Here is a 23084-nt window from a genome sequence, read left to right on the forward strand (position 1 = left end):
TACATAAGTAATATGGTATATAAATTCTAGGTCTATTATCACCAAAGAGTTTTGTTCTGGTGTTTTGTTTTCCTTTGGGTTTTGTTTTTGTTTGCATAATGTTAGCTCTGGGTCCTTCTAAAAGGATAATTTGCTTATTTGTTTTTTGCTGATTACATAACATTGCTGACAGCGCTTTCACATGATCTACACTTCATGGGAGTAGGATTTGTTGCTATGAAAGCTATATCTCAATCATTATTCTTCAATAATCTCTTGTTCAATACATAAACTAGGTAACACGGAAAGCTGATTTCTGATTTCTGAATAGGTAACTACACCATCTTAGACACAAAGTCAAGAATCTAATTTGATAGAAAAGAAGAAGCATGAAGAGCCAGTACTTAGGAATGCATGACTAAACCATGAAGGACCAGAATCAGGCAAAACTATTCTACACGCAAGAGTGATAAGAAAAGAATAGGGGACCAACGCTGCATGAATACAACAGCCAGCATGAGAATACATTAAGAGCATGAAAGAGGTCATTCATGCTTTTTCTTCTAATAGAGTAGTTTCAGAAATAGTGTTTTTGCTGATGTTGGAAAACTGCAGTTTCTCAGCCATTGTTATATTGTGATCATCAGAAAAAAAAAAAATGCCAGTATGTTTCATCTAAGCTAGAAACAGATAAGAAGAAAGGAAGGAAGAAGGAAGGAAGGAAGGGAGGGAGGAAAGAGGGTGAGTACATGTGTGCTACTTTGTGGTTGATGGGGGAATGCAAAAGTAAACAAGAAGACAATATGGACAATTCCACTGTCAGTTTCCAGTGGCTTAAGGGAAGGTAGCCTTGATCATTTGCTAGGTTATCACCACTGAGAGCCAAAGGCAAAGTAACTGTTACTTTGTTACTCGTTATCTTGTGACAACATTTAGGAGAGGGAATTTTTGGTTAAAATGATATTACCTAATCGGGTGTTCAACTGATCCTGGCTCCTCTACTAGATGTTGGTAGATATGTTGTGGAAAAAGACAAAAAGCAACAAAACCAAACCAAAAGTATTTTGAAGTCAGATAACTTTGGATGTCAACAAAAGATAACAAAGCAAACAAGTTTTTTAAGCATACTGAAATCTTCAATAATGAATCTCTGAGGCAGAGTATGTAATTAGAAAATGGAACCCTTTACCAAAAGCATAGGATCTATTAACAACAGATTAGGAAGTGCTCTTGACACTCCAGAATTTTTGCCAAAAATTCTAGATTTTTAGGAATGATTTTCACCCAGCAAAATTTTCATTAAAACTCTATCATGAAGTGATTTTGACTCAGTAGCAATAAATAATACCTGGATATTGGTTTCTAAATATCATTTTAAAAGAACTCTTTTAAAAGGAACCAGAGTTCTTTGAAGAGCTGGTTGGTACCAGGTCTGAGGCAGGAAAAAAAATACAAGAAAAGCCCAGAGGATCTGTCCCACAAAGTAAAGAAATGACAACAAATCAAAACAAAACAAAACAAAACGCACAACTAACAAAATGAAGAAGACATAAAATGAAGAAGATATATCAAAAGGGCAAGGGACCAATCTGAAAGAAGACCCAATGGCCAAAGTTAGAACAACTAGATCAACAAAACAAATAATAATAGTATTGATTATAAACCAAATAATAAAATTAATATTCATAATAAATTAATAAAATTAATGAATGAAGAAATAAAGAGAAAAGAACAAAGGAATGAAAGAAAGAAGATACAAAGAAGAAGGAAAAGCTGTTCTTTACTGAAGAATTCAATCAATATATATAGCAGAAATAAGCAAAATAGAAAATCACCATTAGAATACCACAGTGAAAACCACAGCAGGTAAGTTCCTCCAATGGATAGTAAATTACTGAAGAAAAGCTTAAGCAGAACAGGATATTTGAGTAGTCTCAAAGTATGTCTCCCCCAAATTTTAGTAATTACAAAAGAATAAATAGTAACTTCATAGGAGGGAGAGAAATGATCAAGATTAACATAATCAGCATTACACATGAACATCATGTAATACTCCACACACTGTCCTGAGTAGGGCACATCACCTCTTTAGTACCCTTACACATAACATAACTTTCATGCAGAACCTATATTTAAGCATGATAAAACACCAGAAAAATACAAATTGAGGGACATTCTACAAAATCATTAACCAATACTCTTGAAAAGTATCAAGATCATAAAATATGAGAAGAGACTAGTAATTCGTACAGATTGCAGGAATATGAGAACTTAATGGAATGTGGGATTCTGAATTGTATTCTGGAATTGGAGCAGGGAGCATAGAGGAAAGACATTATTAGACAAACAAGCACTGGTGAACTCTGAATAAGTTTTGGATTTTAGTTTATAAAATAGTTTATAATAATAGTTTATACTATTGATCCAAGATTAATTTCTTAGTTTTCAACATGTACTCTTTGTATTTTTAGATATTAAAAGGGAGAAGCTGAGTGAAGGATATATGAAAATTCTCTCTGCACTATTTTTGCAACTACCTTGTAAGTCTAAAAGTTTTTTTTAATATCTTAAAATACAATGAAATTAGAAATATAAGTAAACAAATAAATAAATTAAAACTTGGTATGACAGTATACAGACATGCCTAATATCAGCTAAATTCTAACATGACCACTCCTGAAACTGAGTTTGTCACCTGCATTGAACCTTACATCATCACTATTGTAATTGCGTAACAGGAGTGTTTCTACTTTACTTCAGACTGACACAAAATAATTGTTTTCTCTTTTTACCAGTCTGACTTCTATTTCTTTGCCTTTCAAATGTGCATTATTCATCTTGGAGTAATTGTTAAAATAGATCTCCCTAAACTCCTCATTCTACTGATTCCAACAAGATGAGAATGAAAAATCCATAGGATATTATATATGACTCTGCTTGGTTGTAATTTCCCCAGTTAAGAGTTAATATATCAAGGTAATAAAATGTTATAGCTTTTAGTTCAAGCAAAAACTATAAAAAATAGAAGATATCAGAGTACACGCTATCATACTATGCATGAAATTGCCTATTTAGAAAAAGAAATAGTAAAGTGGTGATTGTTATGATGTTAAAATCTCTGAACAGAAATTGCCACATTGTCAGCAAAACCAAAATTTCCGGTTGGTTTATCAATAAGATTATTGGGCTTACACTGTACTTCATACTATCTTCTGAGCGTTTCATCTCTTCCACCAATGAGGAAGCTGATGCTCAGGAGGAGCATTTAATAGCTGGACAGCTATAATGCTCATGTCCACTTTTTCTTTTTCTTTTCCCCAAGTAAACTGACTTTAAAATGATCATCAAGAACTGTGTGAAAGAAGAGAAGAAATGGAGACAAGCTGACAGTTCTGCCTAAGAACTGATACAGAATTATCGCTGCTTGGGGGATGAGCCTACCTTATAGGGCATTTGGAATCCGAGAGAGCTGATGGACATATCAAATGCACATATTTAAGTCTCTGCTTAAGAGACTTAAAAAGACTCATTCCTACTGGCTGTTCCTACAAAACACTGACTAAAATATAGAAAGCAGAGTTTATTTAACCACATCTCAAAACCCAGAGTATAATGCCTGAGTCATGATAAATTTAGAATAGCACTGGAAGGGATTTTTAGATATTGGTTGAGAGGTGGAACACTTGAGGACAAAAGGAACTTTTTAGGCATATCTGGGCTTTCTTTGAAACCCTCTCACACTAACTCAGTTTACTTTCAGCCTTCCAGGAACACACATCATTTGCCCTGAAAATGACTAAAGAATTTCAGTTTTCATTCCATCTTTCTAGATCCAAGCAATCTCTTAGTTTTGTAGTAGAAGTGATGCAGCAAGGGATCTCCCAGGCTTGAACTCATGTTTTCCTCTTTTCTATAGTTACCCGAAACCAGAGATATTAATTACTCCTAATTTGCCTAAATTATAACTGTAATCCTAAGGGTTCTATGGTTAAGATAAAATAAGGGTGCATTTAATACATTAAGTCAGTTAATCACTATTTCCATCTAAACATGAGAATGCCACTCTTACTCATTCTCCTGAGTACATATATTGAAGAGGATGGGGTGAGGGGAGAGGTAAATAAACTCTACAGAGTTTAACTATTAATTTTAAGTGATTAAAAAAAATCTTAAAACCAACTGAAATGAATTTATTGAAATTATTGCAATTTGGGGGGAAGAATTCACCTACTGAATGGATGGATTCTTTCTTCATAATACTTAGATGGGTCCTCAGTGTTCAAACTATTATTTCTCCATGTTCTCCTAGGGCACGTAAGAAGAGAACATGTGGATAATCATTTAATGGGAGCCAAAAAAAAAAAAAAAAACCTTCTCCTTCCTATTCCCAAATGCCTTTCTCAATTTTTCCCTGCTATCATTAACATGGGAACCCCAGCGTTAGATGTATAATCCCTGGTTGAAGGTAAAAAGGACCTCAGCTAGAGCCTGGTGTCACGTTCTGCTGCCTTTTTATTGGAGTCAGGTTTGTCCTAGAACATGTTTTGTGTTTTAATGGTGTTAGGCCCAGTGCTTGCTTTATATTCAAGCTGCATGGATACTTAGTCTTCTCTTTGGTACTTGTGTGTGGAAAGCCTCAGCAGGACTCCAGTTGTCTTGTTTCATTGCTACTTGTTCCACTGTCTGCCCATCCAACTTTTATCAGACTTCCCATATTGTATGCATCCTCTGAATGGCTGATTTCTTTTTTTTTAGTTTGATTAATCTATATCTCAGTTTCTGTTGGTCTATAAATTTAAATTCTTGTGTTCCTTTCCCTTCAGTTAATAAAGGAAAATCAATTCAACTGTCACACAGTACAATGTTTCCTATTCTTCATGCTGTAAAAGTTCTCTTCTTCTAGGGACCAAGAAAATATCTATTTCTACTAGTGGCCACCCTGTTAATCCTGTTAATATCTGGGGTGATTCTTGAGAAGAGATCAGGTATTCAAACACCAAATCCTAGCCTTTGTTTTCAGCATAGCTAATAAGAAAATTATTTTCATATTTAATGAATGCAGATATTCACTGATAAATAGGAATCTTAAGAATCATGTTTCAAATAACAGAAAACATTTTTGACCTATTTATCCAAACAAAACACAAAAATTTATTGAATGGGTATTGAGTTGTCATAGGAAACCTAAGGAGAAAAAATGCAACAAGAATTAGAAGGTATTAGATGCTTTTCATCCTCCACATCCCACACCACTCCACAGCCAGATACCCAGGTATCTGTGTATCTACTTCATTTATTCTTCTCTTTCTCTAAAAGCCCTACCTTTTCTACTTTTGAGTTCAAATGGCCACCTCGACCTCAACTTTCATATCCTCTTAGTTCTACAAACACATACTGCATGCCTCAGTGCCAATTCCAAAGTCTCTGAAGAAAGACTAATTGAGTCACGTTGGCTTAGGTGTTTGTTTACTACTGGCCCAACTGGCAGTGGCCCTGGGTCAGCCAGCTGCCTCATCAGCAAGGATATGTAAGGAGACTGCTAGGGAAGAGGACCAGATGCCCAAGTGTCACTACAGGTACTACTGTTTGGTCTGTAACGTTTATAGAAAGACTTCAGGTTTTCTTTGCAATGAAAGAAGTAGCTTCCATGTTCTTCATGTTGGCTTTGTATGTAGCTATCTCCTTCCAGCAAAAAAGGTAACAAAGTATTTGAATGTTATTGGTACAATTAAGTCTTTGCTGACAAGATTTCCTCTCTAGCTATATGAACTCCTTTCTAGGTGCAATTTTCTCATTCTCTTTTTCTAAGCATTTACTGTTGTTCATTAGGCTAAGATCATGTTCAATATTAGTGTCACTAGAGTTAAGAGTACAGGACTAATTTTCCAGTAAAAGCTGTGGTCATTTGTGTTATGGAAGTGCTTCCCTAATTCAATGGTTCTCAAACTTTGGCAAGCATTAAAACCATTGAAAGGGTCCAGGTAGGGCCTGACGATTTGCACTTCTAACAATTGTCTACCAAAGTGATGCTGATGCTATTGGTTCTGAAGTCACTCTTTAAGAACCACTGACATAATCATTGTTACTGTCATCACAAGAGAAATAGCTAGAAAATTAACAGCATAAATAACAACAGGTGCTGGCGAGGATGTTGAGAAAGGGAAATGCCCTTGTACTGTTGGTGGGGATGCAAAGTGGTGCAGCCACTCTGGAGAACAGTCTGGAGGTTCCTCAAGAAATTTAAAATAGAACTACCCTATGATCCAGCAATTGGCCTATTAGATATTTACCCAAAGGATACAAAAATAAAGACTTGGAGGGGTACATGCACCCCATTGTTTATAGCAGCATTATCTACCATAGTCACACTATGGAGAGAGCCCAAATGTCCAATGTCCATCAACTGATAAATGGATAATGAAGATGTGGTGAACACACACACACACACACACACACACACACACACACACTGGAATATTACTCAGCCATCAAAAAATGAAATTTTGCCATTTGCCATAATGTGGATGGAGCCAGAACGTATTATGCAAAGCAAAGTAAGTCAGTCAGTGAAAGACAAATACCATATGATTTCACTCATATGTGGAATTAAAAAAACAAAACAGATGAATATATGGGAAGGAGTGGAAAAGAGAAGACAGGGAAATGAAAGGCAAGGGACTCTTAATAATAGAGAACAAACTAGGGAGGGAGGGAGGTGCGTGGGAGATGGGATAGATCGATGATGGGTACTAAGGAAGGCACCTGTGATGAGCAGTGGGTGTTACATGAAAGTGATGAATTACTGAATCCTACTCCTGAACCCAATATTGAACTGTATGTTAACTAAAATTTAAAAAAGAGAGAGAAAAGAGCAAGAAAAGGTCTTATCAATTACTATCAGGGAGCTAGGTGTGGTGACAATGTTTCATATAACGTCCTCATTCTAAAATCCTTGGGATATTAAAATGCATAGGACTTTTAAGATTGTCAGGTCCTGGGGCGCCTGGGTGGCTCAGTCGGTTGAGCATCTGACTTCGGCTCAGGTCATGATCTCACAGTCTGTGGGTTCGAGCCCCGCATCAGGCTCTGTGCTGACAGCTCAGAGCCTGGAGCCTGTTTCCAATCCTGTGTCTCCCTCTCTCTCTGCCCCTCCCCCAGTCTTACTTTGTTTCACTCTGTCTCTCAAAAATAAATAAATATTAAAAAAATTTAAAAAACAGATTGCCAGGTCCTGTCTTGCCTATACAAGTTCATACAATACTAATGAGTTTAACAACTTCCATTCATTACCTCCATTATTATGTCCTTAATATCTTTATTTACAAAGAAAAATTTATGTCACTCCTGTAGATGGAAAAAAAAAACATGTTATTTTAAGTTGAAAGTAACTATAAAATACATTTTAAATGTTACTTAATTTTGAAAATGAGTATAGATGATACCAAATCAAAGTTTTAAAACACACATGCAAAAATAAATTATTCAATGAGAATTTAAAATTGTTTATGATTCATTCTTAATAAAGGAACAATCAGCTCAATGTCACATTGCTTAAGATAGAAAAGATATTTGACATCATTAGTTCCATTCTTTCAGTTGTGGATATTTGCTTTCATTGAAAATCCCAAAGCATGTGTGTATGCAGTTATAAAGGATAGAACTGACCAAGAAATTTCTTTGACATGGTTGGAGATTAATATTTATTCCTACTGCTATATTGCAAACTATTTTGTTCAACCAACAGAGTTTCAAGATATCCAGAAGTAATTTCCAGAAGCTGTTTTACATTTGTTAAGGTCTGCAATGTGGAGGGGAAACTAGGTCTCTTCTCTCTCACACTGCCATATTCTTTCAGGAAAAACTTATCGAAATCATATTATTTATATCTTTTTCATAATATTCAATCATGCCTTCAGTGAGTTAGTGAGTAAATTTATAGTTAAGTTCTTCTGAAAAGACATTTTTTAGCATAATTTAACAGGGGTGCCTGGGTGGCTCCAACTCTTGATTTTGGCTCAGGTCATGAGCTCATAGTTCGTGGGTTCAAGCCCTGGATTGGGCTCTGCGCTGACAGCATGGAGCCTGCTTGGGATTCAGTCTCCCTCTAACTCTGCCCCTCCCATGCTCACTATCTCTTTCTCTCAAAACTAAATAAACATTAAAAAAATGACTTTAGAATAATTTAACAAATAAGTAAAATTCAAAGACCTACCCTCAAGTTGCTCTATGTGCTGTGTCAACTATGGTAAAGAGAACAGACACAATGCACTCAGTGGCCTATATAAAATATCTTTCAGATTTCTAGCTTTATGAGGTTCACATTATAAAATTATAAAATTCACATATTCCAATTAATGTGAAAAGAGATTCAAAGTAGTTGAAGTGATCTGCCCAAGTACATAGCTAGCAATGATTGGGCCAAGAATGTAGTCCACTATAGAATATTCTTTCAACACTGAGTTGACTGTCTCAGGAAAGTGAGAAAGAAGCAGGGGTAAAGGTATGATTTTGTTTCCTCATGAATGTTTTGCTCTCTACCTGCTTTAGTTACGCATCCAGTTCTAATCAGACACTGCCTAAAAGGCCAGTTTATTAGAATCTGTAAACCTGCTCGTCCAGAAAATGATCAAGATGGTCCCCTGGCCTGCACTGTTACCTCTCCAGTGGGGGTAGGTGTGAGAGAATATGCCTGAGTTGCACTGACAGATTCAGACCTAGAAGTACAAACAATGCTGGTAACCTTGCCTTACTTCATTTCTTTCCCCTTCCATCCCAGCTTCTACTCTTGTCAATTCATAGATCAACACTTTCTTTGGGGGAAAACTGTTTTAATCACCTGTGTTATTTTATAGATGAGGAAAATATTTTTCTTCCTACTGAAGCAACCAATCTTAAAAAAAAAAGACATGATCTCTAAATGCCTTTAAAATGTAGATTAGCATTAAATTTACAAAATTAACACAGTCCAAAAATGTACTAACTTATGTAAAAATTCATAAGAGTCTTTTTGGAAAATTGTAGCATGATTTGAAGGAAGCTTTAAGGCCCTACATGTCCAAAAATTTTAACCTTAAGCCTCCCATAATGCCTCAATAATGGCAAGAAGAATCACTGTAATCATGTTAACTGGAGCCACACAGACAAGAGCCATCTGCTTGTAGAATCATTTCTAGTTGTCTCATAATACAGGAAGCTATTTGACCTTTCTGTGCCTCAGTTTCTCTCCTGTAAAATCATAATTCCAGCACCTGCTTCTGTTGTACAGGTGCACAGTGGCCCTTCCTACTGCATGATGAAATTTCTTGAGAGTATCTTAAGAGCAGAGGAGAAAAACAGAATATCTCTAACCTACCAAGGAATTCCTCCAAGGTCTGTAGGGCCACAGAGCTGAGCTGACTATGAGAGCCCTCTGGTGGAAGGAATCCATGCACATTAAATATTTCTAGACTGGTTAGACTAAAAGTGGGTCAAGTACACCTGTATTTGCAAAAAAGGGTCTTCCTGGCCTAGGATTCTTGAGATGCCCCAACCTCTCCTAGGGAATTGGAAAATTACTGGTATTGTATCAGTTTGAGATCTTGTTCTCCTTCCATGACACGGTTCAGTCTAACTGACGCAGTTCACTATCAGGCCACTGGAAGTAGACAAGGAAAGAGAGGCCTACCATCATGGGAGACTAAAGATACTTCCTTAACCTCACAGGAATTTCATGAAGATTAAATAATAATAATACATAAAAAAGGCTTGGAATAGAACTAAAGCACACAAGTACTCAATGTGGATTATTTATTTTATTATCTATTATGTATAAAGCACTTTGCAAAGAAACATCTTGTTTATTTTGTTTGTTTCCCTTAATTCTCTCAATGCTATGAGGTAAGTGTTATTATTACTCCCCCTTTAGGATATAAAATAACAATGATAATTGAATTTCAGAGAGGTTTGTTCACGTGCCCAAGGTTATACAATTCAGTGTCAAACCATGATGTGAGACTTAAAGGCGGTTTCATTACCCAAAATATAGAATGCTCTAGATCTCTCACACATTCATTAGAGAGCCTGTTAGAAATAGACTGTAGAGTAGTCTCATATTGCTGTTTATTCAGTAGAACTGGGTAGGGTCTGCATGTTAGTAATTTAAAAAAGAAAAAAAAACTTATGACATTGACATGATGATAATTTGGAAATTATTAAGAAGCACTGTCTGTAGGTAAGAGAGGGGTGATCATTAAATTATTATTTTAAACAAATGATCTTATGGCAAATAGACATCATAGGAAAATAGACCAGAACCCTGGGACATCTGTAATAATTTATCTATAGGAGATAAAAACAAGGGAACAACACATGATCAGATTTTGCACTGATTAATGACTTACTGGGTCAGAGTTTGAGACTTTTCTCATAGTCTCATAGGAATGGTATCAGAATAGAGACAAAGTTTAAAAATTGGGAGTGCTTCTGGGACATGTAGCATCAGGTAAGTACCACCATACAGGTAGCGAGTGTTATGAGTAAAGGCCAGATGGAGAAAGCACCTCAAGTGCTCATACATTATTAGTCCTCACACTTCCTTAATGTGACAGGCATAGATTTTAATTTAATTTCACTGGACTGCCATACAAGCTAATACAGCTAATAAATTTTGTAATCAATTGTTGACACCTGCCCTCCTGACTTGAAAGTAATGTAGAATTATTGCTGTTTTGGCCACAGATGCAGTAGAGTATAAAAACAAAAAAAGCAGAGAAGGAGAATGTAAGAGAGGAGATGAAGACAAGCTTCAGTTTGAAATGTTGCCTAGGACTACCCTTTCCACACAGCTCATCAGTAATTAAGAATCAGGAGAGGACAAATACAAAAGTAGGTATGCTTCGCCTCTATTTTTTTTTACCATCTATTTTTTTTCTTATTCCAACACACTGTAGTAACTGTCCTCTAATAGAAAAGCAATTTTCATAAAGGAGGACATTGTGACAGCTTCCAAAAAGAATGGTGATATTTTTGCCCTTTGGGGAAATTGGTTACATTTTTCTTGCAAAATTGTTTTTACAACTTGATCCTGTATTTACTCTATGTGAGATTTTACAAATAATAATCATCTCTGATGTTTTAGTACCTTCTTCACTCTATAAATCATATGAATTTTAATTTATCTCTGTGATTTGAGATCTGATGGGCCTCTGTAAACAACTTCTAAAACTTTCCCAATTTTGTGAATATATCTGAGGTAGATATTCAACAAAAACCACTATCATGGGAATACTGATATATGGTAGAGGGAAAGGCCCAACTTACATCCCACCACAGACTGGTTTATCTTAGAGAACAAGGGATTACTACTTTCAACTTATTTTCTTTCAGTAAGACAGTGTTGCCATGGTTTCTTGTATCCCTAGTTACGCATCTGCATAAAAAGAAAAAAAAAATCACAGAACGAATATCCAAGGACACACGACACTATGATAAAACAATGGGCACTTATGAAATATAAAATACTCTTGAGTATACCACATTTTTCTTCCGTTACCCCTTCTCTCCACCAAAACCCCCAAAATAACCCAAAGTTTGGACATTCTGCAGCACTGTTATGGAGTTTGATTCCAATTTGATTAATCTGAAATTAAGAGGTTGTATTAGCTAATACAAGATACACTTCATATTTTCTGTTACATGAGAAAAATAAAAAAAAATAATTAAGCTTGTTAGAGGAATATTTTTTAAAGGAAACTAATTGAGAAATAACATGTAATGGACCCAACACTGACTGACTCCAAATTTTGATAAGGGCCATTCTTGAAATAAATAAAATGTGCTTCAATTTTTAGACAGTAAAACATACCCATCATTTAGTCATATTAAAGAAGGAACAAGTTTACAATGTTTATTCTTTAGGTTTAGAGTAAAGGAATTCCCTTCTTTGCCTCTCTTACTCTGCAGAAGTGAGAAAGCTTCACAGAGATGGAGACAAATATTTATTGAGTAAATCAGAGATAAAGGCAATGCAATCTGATACAAATCCTTATTGAAACAATTAGTGAGCGGTCAGCTGGCTATGGAATTAAAATAATTATACCTCAAAAAGATGAGTGGAGAGGCTAAAGATTTTTTCTTGCATCTTTAATTTTTCTGTTGAGAATAGGATACTTAAGTAAACTAATTTTCTATTAGCATTATTAATTCTTTTAAATAAGGTATGCCCTTCTAAATAAAAATTGAAGCCCTAGTTCTGTATTTAAGACATTCTTAAAGTGCATTTTCTTAATTCTCTTACCTGAAAAATCATCACATTTGAAATTTCAGTGACCTCTCAGGAATTAAAGAAACAAACAGAAATGTTCCTTTGCTAAAACCTAGGAAGAGACTGTTAATACTGTGGGGAAAGCATGATAGGCTGGGGAGACTTACAGAACATTTGAACTGGAATGTGATTTTGCTTTAGTGCTTTTAAAAGAGAAATAAAAGCAATTCAGATGATCTTGCTTGGAAGTTGTTTTATTGTCAGTTCTAACTGACTTGTATAATGTTCTTATATAATGTGCAATAATGCATAATTAGTTGACTTAACTCTAGAAATATATTCCTCAAGGTGAGGACACACTCCAGTAAGAACATTACATTCTTCTTGGAATCACTAGATTTAGTTTTTTATTTCTTTGTTGATAGTTGAGAAGTATTCTTCCAAGGATTACAAACATTCATATAATCTGTGGTAACATCAGCTATAGTAGAACAGTGGACTGCATTAAGAGTTGTTAAAAAACAAAACAAAACAAAACAAAACAAAACAAAACAAAACAAAACAAAACGAAACAAAACAGGTCCAAAATGGGGTCACTTACACAGAGTTTCCAAACTGGTGCTTAATATATAATCTAACTGCAGTTTCATACAGTTTCAATTTCTCTCAAAAATGTAGTCTCAACTGGGCAGTCAGAAATTTTTTAATCAGTGCTAATGAGTCTGTCACCTGGGCCCTCTCCATCCACCAAAGAAAGATGTGGTCATCTGTATGATAAGGCCACTTGTTTTTACCTCCTAGAAAGGGGCCTTGCCTGGAACAATCCTCCCACCCCTTTTTTTTGCTAGTAACTTTCTTGCGTTCCTTCTATAAAAATCTTCCATTTTGTATAACTCTTTGGACTGCCTCTCTACTTGCTAGATGGGGCACTGCACAATTCATGAATCATTTAATAAAGCCAATTATATCTTCAGATTTACTTGACTGAATTTTGTTATGTAACAGAAGCATGAAACCTGATTTTATTTCCAGTTTGGACACTAACTAGCTGCGTGACCCTAAGCAAGTCATTTTCTGTCTCAGTTTTAGTTTTTTTCATCTGTTAAATGAAAAATATAGACTAGATGGTCTCACAGGATTCAAAAATGTTAGAGATGAAATGGACCACAGTTACAAATAGAAAGATTTATATTACAGATGAAAAGACAGCGTTCCAAAGGGATAAAGTGTCTTGTCTGATGTTCAATTGAATTAGTGGAAAAGAGAAAAATAAAACTCAAGTATTATTTCAATCTAATGCTTACTTCTACACATTGAAACTTTATATACTTGTCTATTAGCTGAAGAGCTATAAATTAAACATTTTTCTAATGGGCAGATTAAACACATCTATTTATTATATATTTATATTTATGAACATGTAGGTATATCATTGTATATTTATTATTTTAATATAAAATGTATGTAATTATTATATATTAATATTTATACATGCATACAAATTAAACTATCAATGCAATGCAAAGAAATCAGTATTTGTTCATGATTATTTGACAATAAATTTTTAATCAAATTTTTCATCACTGAATTTAGTTTAGATAATCCTTAAAGATAAACTACTTTAGGAAGTTCTTTCTTTTTTTTTTTTTAATTTTTTTTTTTTTAACGTTTATTTATTTTTGAGACAGAGAGAGACAGAGCATGAACGGGGGAGGGTCAGAGAGAGGGAGACACAGAATCTGAAACAGGCTCCAGGCTCTGAGCTGTCAGCACAGAGGCCCGACGCAGGGCTCGAACTCACGGACCGCGAGATCATGACCTGAGCCGAAGTCGGCCGCTTAACCGACTGAGCCACCCAGGCGCCCCTAGGAAGTTCTTTCTAATATACAAATTCATCATGTGAAGTTTCCAACAGAAGGTTCCAATAGGAACCTATTCCAATAGGAATATGATTAAATCTTTGCAATATATCAGAGGGATGTTTTGTAGGATGACAAGATGGCTAACTTCCAAGGTCCTCATGGGATCTTACTAACTTGGTGAATTTATCCCCACTTTGGAACACTGATTTGCCAAATCCTTGTCCTTCTCATGTTACTCAGAAATACTCAAGACCTAATCAAATGAACTAAGTTCAGAGGATATATAAAATTGGAAAGTTAATTTATTAATTTACAATTGAAATATAATTTCCAAGGCTACTAAGGCATTCTATCTTTTGGATAGTTCATTCTCTTTGTAGGTAAAACACTAAAGTTATTAATTTATAGTCAGAAACTTGATTCTATAATTTGAAATCAATCAAGAGCAAAAAATTACTTATTATGAATACTTAGTGGTGTCAAGTGAGGCAGCCAGCCATTTCCTTAGTGACCATGTCCTCTGCTCAGAGAATTTGCTACTTGTTCAGGTATTGATTTAATCTCTGATTGTCTTTCCAAATGTCATATATATTGTAGATTAAGGTGAAGAAATTTCCTTTGGTAAATATTTGCAGCAGCACTAATAATATATAACATATTTAGCAATAGTATGGGAACTAGAACGGATAGTTCCCAAAGATAGTACTTCAGCCTCCAGTTCCACCAGCCATCATTTCTACAGTTAGTTGCTGAATTGTGGTGCAGTCTGGCTTCACTTGTGGGAGGGAGGTCAGGGTAGCAGCTACGTAAAAACCAGTATGTTAGTGGTGCCTGGGTGGCTCAGTTGGTTAAGCATCTGACTTTAGCCCAGGTCTCATGTCTGTGAGGTCAAGCCCCATGTCTGGCTCTGTGCTGATAGCTCAGAGCCTGGAGCCTGCTTCGGACTCTGTGTTTCCCTCTCTCTCTGCCCCTCCCCAGCTTGCAGTGTCTTTCTCTCTCTCTCTCTCAAAAATAAATTTAAAAAAAATTAAAAAACAGTATGTTAGAATTTCAGTATTTTTAGCAACTGGTTCAGCTGTCCTGGTGCATACTGATTAAATATTTCTCCTGAGTGTTGGAAATCTTTTTAAACATAGTAACATATTCTTTTTTTCTGCCATGCTCATTTCAATAAATTACAACTAAAACTTCTTTTAATGTTTAAGGTGGATGTTTAGAACATGAGTTATTGCAGCAAGTTATAATAGTGATGCCTTCCAGGTTTCCAAACTGTACCAAATGATGCCAGACTGCTATGATTTTTAGAATTCTTGTATCTGCTTTGGAAAATCTTTTTATTCTGTCTCTTCCTATCAGGGTTGTCACTTCTCATTTTTATCCTCACACTTTCCTCTAGCAACAACCCTCAAATTTCTCAGAAACTGAATCTAATTTAAGTCTACTCTGAGCAGGAAAATCTGGCTAATTTCCCAGATGCATGTATAAAATAATTATGAATAAATTCCAAATCATGGCTCAAGGAACTATTTTATGAGTAAAGGAACATATATTTTAATTTCAGACCTTGTGACACATATGTTGTCTATTCTGAACAGCTTCTGGATACTTGAAGCCTTTTCATACATTAAACATTTTCTAGTTTAATTCATAGTTACCACTAGATAAATGATCAATTACATTTCACATTACTACAGAGGTTGAAAATCAGTAGCCAACAAACCAAACCTAGCCAGCAGTTGTGTTTTGATTGGCCAAGAAATTATTACTGTGGCAATGATTTTTTTTTAAGTTTTGGTAGTCAACAGTTAAAATCAGAATATTTGAAATATAAAGCTTAATATCTGGGTTCTCTTTAACAACAGGAAGTATGACAATAACAGGCACATATAATAATGTGAAAATGGTAGGTGGGAACTAAACAGCAGCTTCTTCCTTTAGATAGTGTTATGGGTTTCATTGTGTCCATTCCAAATTTGCTGAAGTCTTAACCCTCAGTACCTCAGAATGTGACCTTATTTGGAAAATAAGGCTGTTGCAGATGTAATTAGTTAAGATGTTATACTTGAGTAGAGTAGACCCCTAACCAAATATGACTAGTGCCCTTATAAAAAGAATACCATGTGAAGAGATGGAGAAACACAGGGAGAAGAAGACCATATGAAGACGGAGACAGAGATTGGAATTAAACAGCTTGAAGCCAAGGAACTCATGAAGCTACCAGAAGCTGGAAAAAGCAAGTAAGAATCATTCCCCTAGAGGCTTTGTAAGGTGCATGGACCTACCAACACATTGATTTTGGATTTTTATCCTGTAGAGCTATGAGAGGATGTATTTCTGATGTCTTAAGCCACACAGTCTGTGGTACTTTATAATGGCTGCCCCAGGAAACTAATATAGATAGAATTTTCAGACAGCTATTTCTGACAATATGGTTGACTAGACAATTAAAATTTCTCCACAAAAAATCAATTAAATGTTGAATAATGCATCTACAAAATCTTATCTACATATAGATAAAAGATAAAACCTTGGATATGCAAGATACAAAAAGGAAAAAATGACCCCTACCAAAAGGTGACCCTTGGACATCAAAGAGTGGAGTAGGATCTGTCTTTCCAGTGGCAAAGATTACAGAGACGGAGACAGGATACTTGTCTGTTTCTCCCAAAAATTTCAAGGAAAAAGAAAAAGTGACCTGAGAATTGCAAACCACACTTAATAACTTCCCTGAGTCTAGGCCTGGAATTAAACTGAAGTAATTACCTAAGAAAGCTAAGAAATTAGCATAACAAGTGATCACAGGTGGATGACACTTTTGGATCAATAGCAAAACCCCTCTGAAGAGATCCTCAACTCAGGCCTTGAAATATTCCTTTAGAGAAAATGCTTTAGCCCCAGTAAATACAGCTTTTCAAATTTAATTATAATTGAAAAATCAATCACAAGACCACCAAAAATCCCACAAAACATAGTTACAATCTACCAAATATAATTCAGCTTAAAACACACATAGCAATGTTAGTTAGACTTTCAAAAATTTCATATAATGTCAGATTAGATTTTAAATTATGTTTAAAGGATTAAACAAGAAATAAAAGGGATATTCACTCAACAAAACATATTTATTTCACTTAACTAACATTTACTGAAGACCAATTATGTCAGGTGTTTTTCTAGTTACTGGGAATATGAAATTTAACCACCATCACCATAACTAGCCCTATCACTATCTTTGTGGAATCTATATTCTAATTGTGAGAGACTGAAAAAGCAAAATAAGTACTATGTTTCATGGTGAAATGTGCTATGAATTAAAAGAAAATAAGGAAGATAGATCAAGAGCCCAAGTAAGGGTGTGATTTCAACTTTACCTTAAAGATCAGGAAAGGCTTCACTGAGAAAAGTACACTTGAATGTGAAAGGAATAAGGGAGCAAGTCAGACGGATATCTGGAGGAAGACAGAGGGAGTCAAAAATGCAAAGGCCCTGAAATGGTAACTGTAAAAGCAATGAGGAAGACCCATAAAGCCGAGTAAAACTGAGTCAGAGAAACCACAGTGGCAGTAATAGAAGATGAGGTTCAAGAGAAATAGCAGGCCAGAAAAGTAAGAATTACAGTATTACAAAGAACCAGAAAAGTATAAAGAGAAACAAATTAGAATTTCTGACAAGAAAACATAATTGTTAAAATATGAAAATCAAACTGATAATTAAACTGCTGATAAGACAAAGCTAAAGGGAGAATTAAGAAAATGAAAGGAAGCAGTGAAGAAATAAACCAAAAAGCCTCACTCAGAAAGAAAGAGATGAAAATATAAAATCTAAGGTAAAAAGATTAAAAAAAAAACAAACATAAGATGAAATGAAGAAGTATCACATATGTCTAATCAGCATTCCAGAAGTAGAGAATAAGATTAGAGGCAGGCCATATTTAAAATTATAATAAATTAGAATTTTTCAGAAATTTTGAATAACATGACTCTTCAGACTCAGTAAGTACAATGAATCCTAAGCAGAATAATCGGAATTAAATGGATATGAATGCATAAATTGCAAGTTCTACTTGCTATTAGTCCTCTGTCTCATTTGCTTCACTAATTTAGTTTACCAGCAAGTTTCCTTAAAGGATTTGAATTTGTGGACTAAGTTACACATTTACAGTCATAATTAAAATGTATTAATTCTTCTCATTAAAAGATATGTTTATCATGAAGCATTTGAAAACAAATGTTGACATTTCTTTTTCATTATCTCCAATTGTTCCCTCTAACCTTTTTGACTTTGAGAAGAGAAGGGAGATGGAAATGGGTGGAGGAAGAAAGCCTAGACTGCCTCTTGATACTTGGAAATAAATGGCTGCTCTTGTAGATGAGTTTCTAAACTTCAGTATCTTCCCGTAGATCAATATAGTTGACTACAGAAATTCACGACTGATTTTGATTGTGTGATCTTGGAAGGCTTATCTGAAGGCTTCATTTACTCAAGTAGGTTTTATTTACTCAAGTGTGTGTGACTATGATATAAATACCAGAAGCTAAAACACTCAGTTTCAAATTTCAGCATCTGCCTGAAGTGGGATTACTCTCCTGTGATATTCAAGCCACCTGCCTTTTCTTCTCTGTACATTAGTTAATCCTACTTATAACCAGAGATTATTTTTTCAATTTGGATATTTTTCTAACGTATTTATCATTTTTACTAACCCACTGTTTTTCTTAATCTTAGGTGATTTAGGTAGATGAATTTTTACATCTTGACTTCTAATAGACAAGACTTCCAACTTACAAAGTTAGAAATTACACACATAGTAATCTATTCTAAGAAATAATATTTTTAAAGCACACTTTTTCTGGAGGTGGAGACAATACAAAATACTGTGACTGGCAAAATAGGAGGCCTCTGGTAAGTGAGAATTTTCACAATTTTCTCACCTGATGCATTAATTTTTTTTTTCTTTTTTTCTCCTCTTTTAATGTTTATTTATTTTTGAGAGAGAGAGAGAGAGAGAGAGCATGAGCAGGGAAGGAGCAGAGAGAGAGGGAGACAGAATTTGAAGCGGGTTCCATCCAGGCTCTTAGCTGTCAGCACAGAGCCTGATGCAGGGCTCAAACTCAAAAACTGGGAGATCATGACCTGAGCCAAAGTCAGACACTTAACTGACTGAGCTACCCTGGCGTCACACCCTGATGCATTAATTTAACTTAAGAAATTAAAGCACAGATTCTGTTGGTAGAGAAAATAAAGTCAATAAATAATTAGGTTTTTTTAAAAGTTAAAAGCCATTTTTAATTTTTAAAACAAATGATAAATGTCCAAAGTTAATATTGCTCTAAAATGAATTCTTTAGCTGAATTTTCCCTTTCATTGACCTGATTCTGGCCATAGCACTTACACTGTAGACTTTAATGTGCTGTGTCACTTAGACTTCAAACAGAGAAAGAGAATTAGTGGGAAATATATACTAAGAGAGATATATTACAAGATTGTGGGAACTGGCAAGACAAGTCTGAAATCTGCAGGGCAGGCCACCAGGAAGGACAGGCTGGGAATTTGGAGTACAGGATGAGATTGCTGTGCACAGACAGAATTTCTTCTTCAGGGAAGCCTTGCTCTCCTCTCTAAGGAGTTGGGGAGCAGGTGGCCAAGAACTTATACCAGAAAAGTATGGAGATAGTGGTAGTGCAAAACTACGTATGAACTGAGGCTCCACCAGACAGTGGTGGTGCAAAACTACATACGAACTACCCTGACCTATGCTACATTGTCCAATCAGACTTCATTTACAAAACCCAAATTCAAAGATGAATTTTTTAAGACTATCAAGACAATGACCATAAAATATTAAACACAAGCACAACGTCCCCTTCTGAGTACAGAACCCAGTGCAGACTGCACTGGTTACAGACCCATGCAGCTGGCCCTGGGCTTGAGTCTGTGATAACACAAGAGACTCAGAGGGCCAGGACTCTTAAGGAAGAATGGGAAACATTTACTTACATAGGGAAACAGCCTCTAACCAAAACCTGTACCACCATGGCGGATTAGCTCTGTAGGAATGAAGGGCCACTAATGACCCATTATGACAACTCCTTCAGGCTGAAGACAAGTCAAGGTAGGGGATGAATATGAGATTTGGTTTTCCTTTTCCTCCTTTACCTATTCATGTTTATTCATTCCACCAACAAATATGTATTTGTTAAAATTCTACAATGTACTGATCTCCCTGCTAGTTTATGGGGATACAACTACAAAAAATATATAGTTTCTTCCTTGGAGGAGAATTTTATTCTTAAACATAATAATATTATATTCCCTAGAGTCCTTGGCAAATTTACCTAAAGAACCAAATGCTTATTTAACATAAAATATTAAATTTGATTGACCAAATGTGAGGATGTGAAAGCAGAAATATAGGTAGTATGTAAATAAACCTTAACCTTAAAATAAACCCTATCAGGACACCTGGGTGGCTCAGTTAAGTCAGTTAAGTGTAAAACTTGGCATGATCTTGCAGTTTACAGGTTCAAGCCCCACATTGGGCTCTGTACTGACAGCTCAGACACCGGAGCCTGTTTCACATTCTGTGTCTCCCCCCCCCCCCCCCCCCCCCCTGACCCTCCCCACCTCTCAAAAATAAACATTAAAAAATTTTAAAAAAAACCACCTATCTTTCTGAATTTATTTCAACACTTCTGAAATGGACTGATTCAAGGAATCCACTTTTTTTTTCTAACACAGAAACATTAAAATCATATTGGTGTGATTACCTCATGAAGAGTCTAACTAATGAAGAGATTATATTTGAGATTTTTAAGCCTTTCTACATATATATCATGGAAATATTCAAGATGTGGCTGAAAAAAATGATTTCTTTTTAAAAGGCCACTTAAAATAACAATAAACAGCATTCTCAATATTAAAAAAAAAGTCACATGCTTGGTCTTACTTATAGTATGAGGAATATACTCAATTACAAGTAATAGAAAACCCTAATTAGTACCTTAAATAAGTTAGGCTTTCTCCTTCTCACATAAGAGCTCCAGATATAGAAGTGTAATTCATTCAGTGGCAGAATATTTTTGATTAGTTGTCTCTAAGATTCTCGTGGCCCTTCCCTTGTGTATCACATCATTCTGATGCAGCTGCAGATATGACATCATAAAGGTAGTGGGAACTCAGTTGACATGCATTCCTATCCTTATACTAAACAATCCTGAGAATAAATATGCTTTCCTTTATTTGTGCTAGCCAATTCTAAGATGAAGCATATATTTGCATTTCTGTGCTAAATAATACTGAGATTAGGCAAAACTAAGTTAACTATTTGTTTCAGGAAATACTTGTTCCTTGATAAGATAACCTTTGGAGACTGAATCTTGCTTATCAATGCTTACTTCAAGACTCTCACCTCACAATGTTCATCAATCCAGAACTATCATGTCATATGCCTTGCCATTTCGGATCCTAAAACCCTAAAAATATCTTCTTCTAACCTCCCCTTTCAGAAACACTACTGGGAATCTCTGAAAGAAGTATTCTCTCTCACTGTAGGGTAATCAACAGGTTTTTCTGGAAATCATTTTGCTGACTGGACACACCAGAATTTGAAGGGCATCAACCATATATGTTCCATTTATTGGGAAAGAAAGAGTTTCCCAAAATAATTACAATAGACTTTTGTTTTTATCTCACTGGTCAGAACCGCCTCTAACTAAAATAAAAGTTGGGGGAGTATGGGAACTCCATCAAGATGCATCACTTGCAGATTTCCACATGGTAACTATAAAGGAAACAGTGTTTCTTTTAGCAAGAGAGAAAGTGAGGAACAAATGAATACCTGATAGGCAATTAAACCATAGATGTCTTTTCCAGCATAATCAGAAAAAGCTTCATTCAAAAGAACATAAGATAAATTTTCAGAAAAAAAAAAAGTCCTAAATTGAGGACCTTAAATAGAAAAAGTACTGAAATATAAAATTGGATATTCTTGTAAATGTAAGCAAAGATCTCATCCATCCCTAGCTCAAATATAAATAGCTTAATTAGAAAAGAGAAGATCAAAGAGAATTTGTAAATGTTCTGCATAAAAATAATAACTTTTCTGTGAAGGATAAATGCCTAGCAAACTAAGAGACAGAAAACATTTGTTTCTCCTTCAGAGTGTAGCCTGCAGTATTTTTGAGAATTAGTGTTTTTCTTTAGGAGAGTGTTTATGTGAATGTGTGCAAACACACATTTGGTTGAAGAGTTCTACAATAAAGATTTGAAAATAAAGCAAATGTCACCTGATTACCCCACAATTCAAGATGATAGAGAGATTCGAATAGAACCTATCTGGGTAACTAGGGGTACCAACAGAAATTACTGAATATCATGTTGAAGCTCTCCTCTCCTTTTTTCCATAGCTCTCTCCTCAACAAATTGTTCTGTCTTCCCCACCTCACATGCAAATACATATTGGGGCATTATTCCAGACTAAAATTCAAATGTATTGTGTCGATAAATGTTCTCAATTGTTCAAAGATGGGTGGCAAATCTCATGGGGGAGATTGGGAGAGAGAATAAGGAATCCAACAAGGTAGCCAGGGAATCAGATAGTTGAATGTCTTAAGTCTTAATGCACATAGAAAGTTAAATTTATGACATAAATTTATTGAAAAGTTGGAGAAATTATATAGAATTATATAACAGGAGGTAGAATGTCTAAAGAAACTCAAATACACTCGTAAAACCTTTGGAAGTGGTATAGCGAACAGATGTGCAGACCAAGAAGAGAAAGGGTAGTCAACCTCATACGTCCCACTGAGAAGGCACAGGCATGATATACATGGTTGTGTTTGGCTGTTGCAGGAGAGTGAGTGGGGATAGATGGCTATGCTGAATGTGATGGAAAACTAAAAATGAGTCAAAGATCAGAATGTCTGCTTTGTGTCAAATGCAGCAAGGTCTGTGCAGATGGATGATGAAAAGAAGGCTAGGTAGAAATGGATGCTTGCTTGGTT

At 35.3% G+C, this 23084-nt stretch overlaps 1 long non-coding RNA gene across 1 annotated transcript in view; it reads right to left on the minus strand.

Annotated features, from left to right (window-relative positions):
• LOC132672900 (uncharacterized) overlaps positions 1-21205 on the minus strand; it is a 147350-nt gene extending 126145 nt beyond the window's left edge. Inside the window, exon 1 of the long non-coding RNA XR_009607768.3 lies at positions 21083-21205. This is a non-coding gene — a long non-coding RNA (uncharacterized LOC132672900). The remainder of the gene's footprint in view (positions 1-21082) is intronic.
• Positions 21206-23084: the final 1879 nt, after the last annotated feature.

This window comes from Panthera onca, chromosome C1, assembly GCF_046562875.1.
Source record: "Panthera onca isolate mPanOnc1 chromosome C1, mPanOnc1 haplotype 2, whole genome shotgun sequence".
In the NCBI taxonomy this organism is placed as follows: Eukaryota; Metazoa; Chordata; class Mammalia; order Carnivora; family Felidae; genus Panthera; species Panthera onca.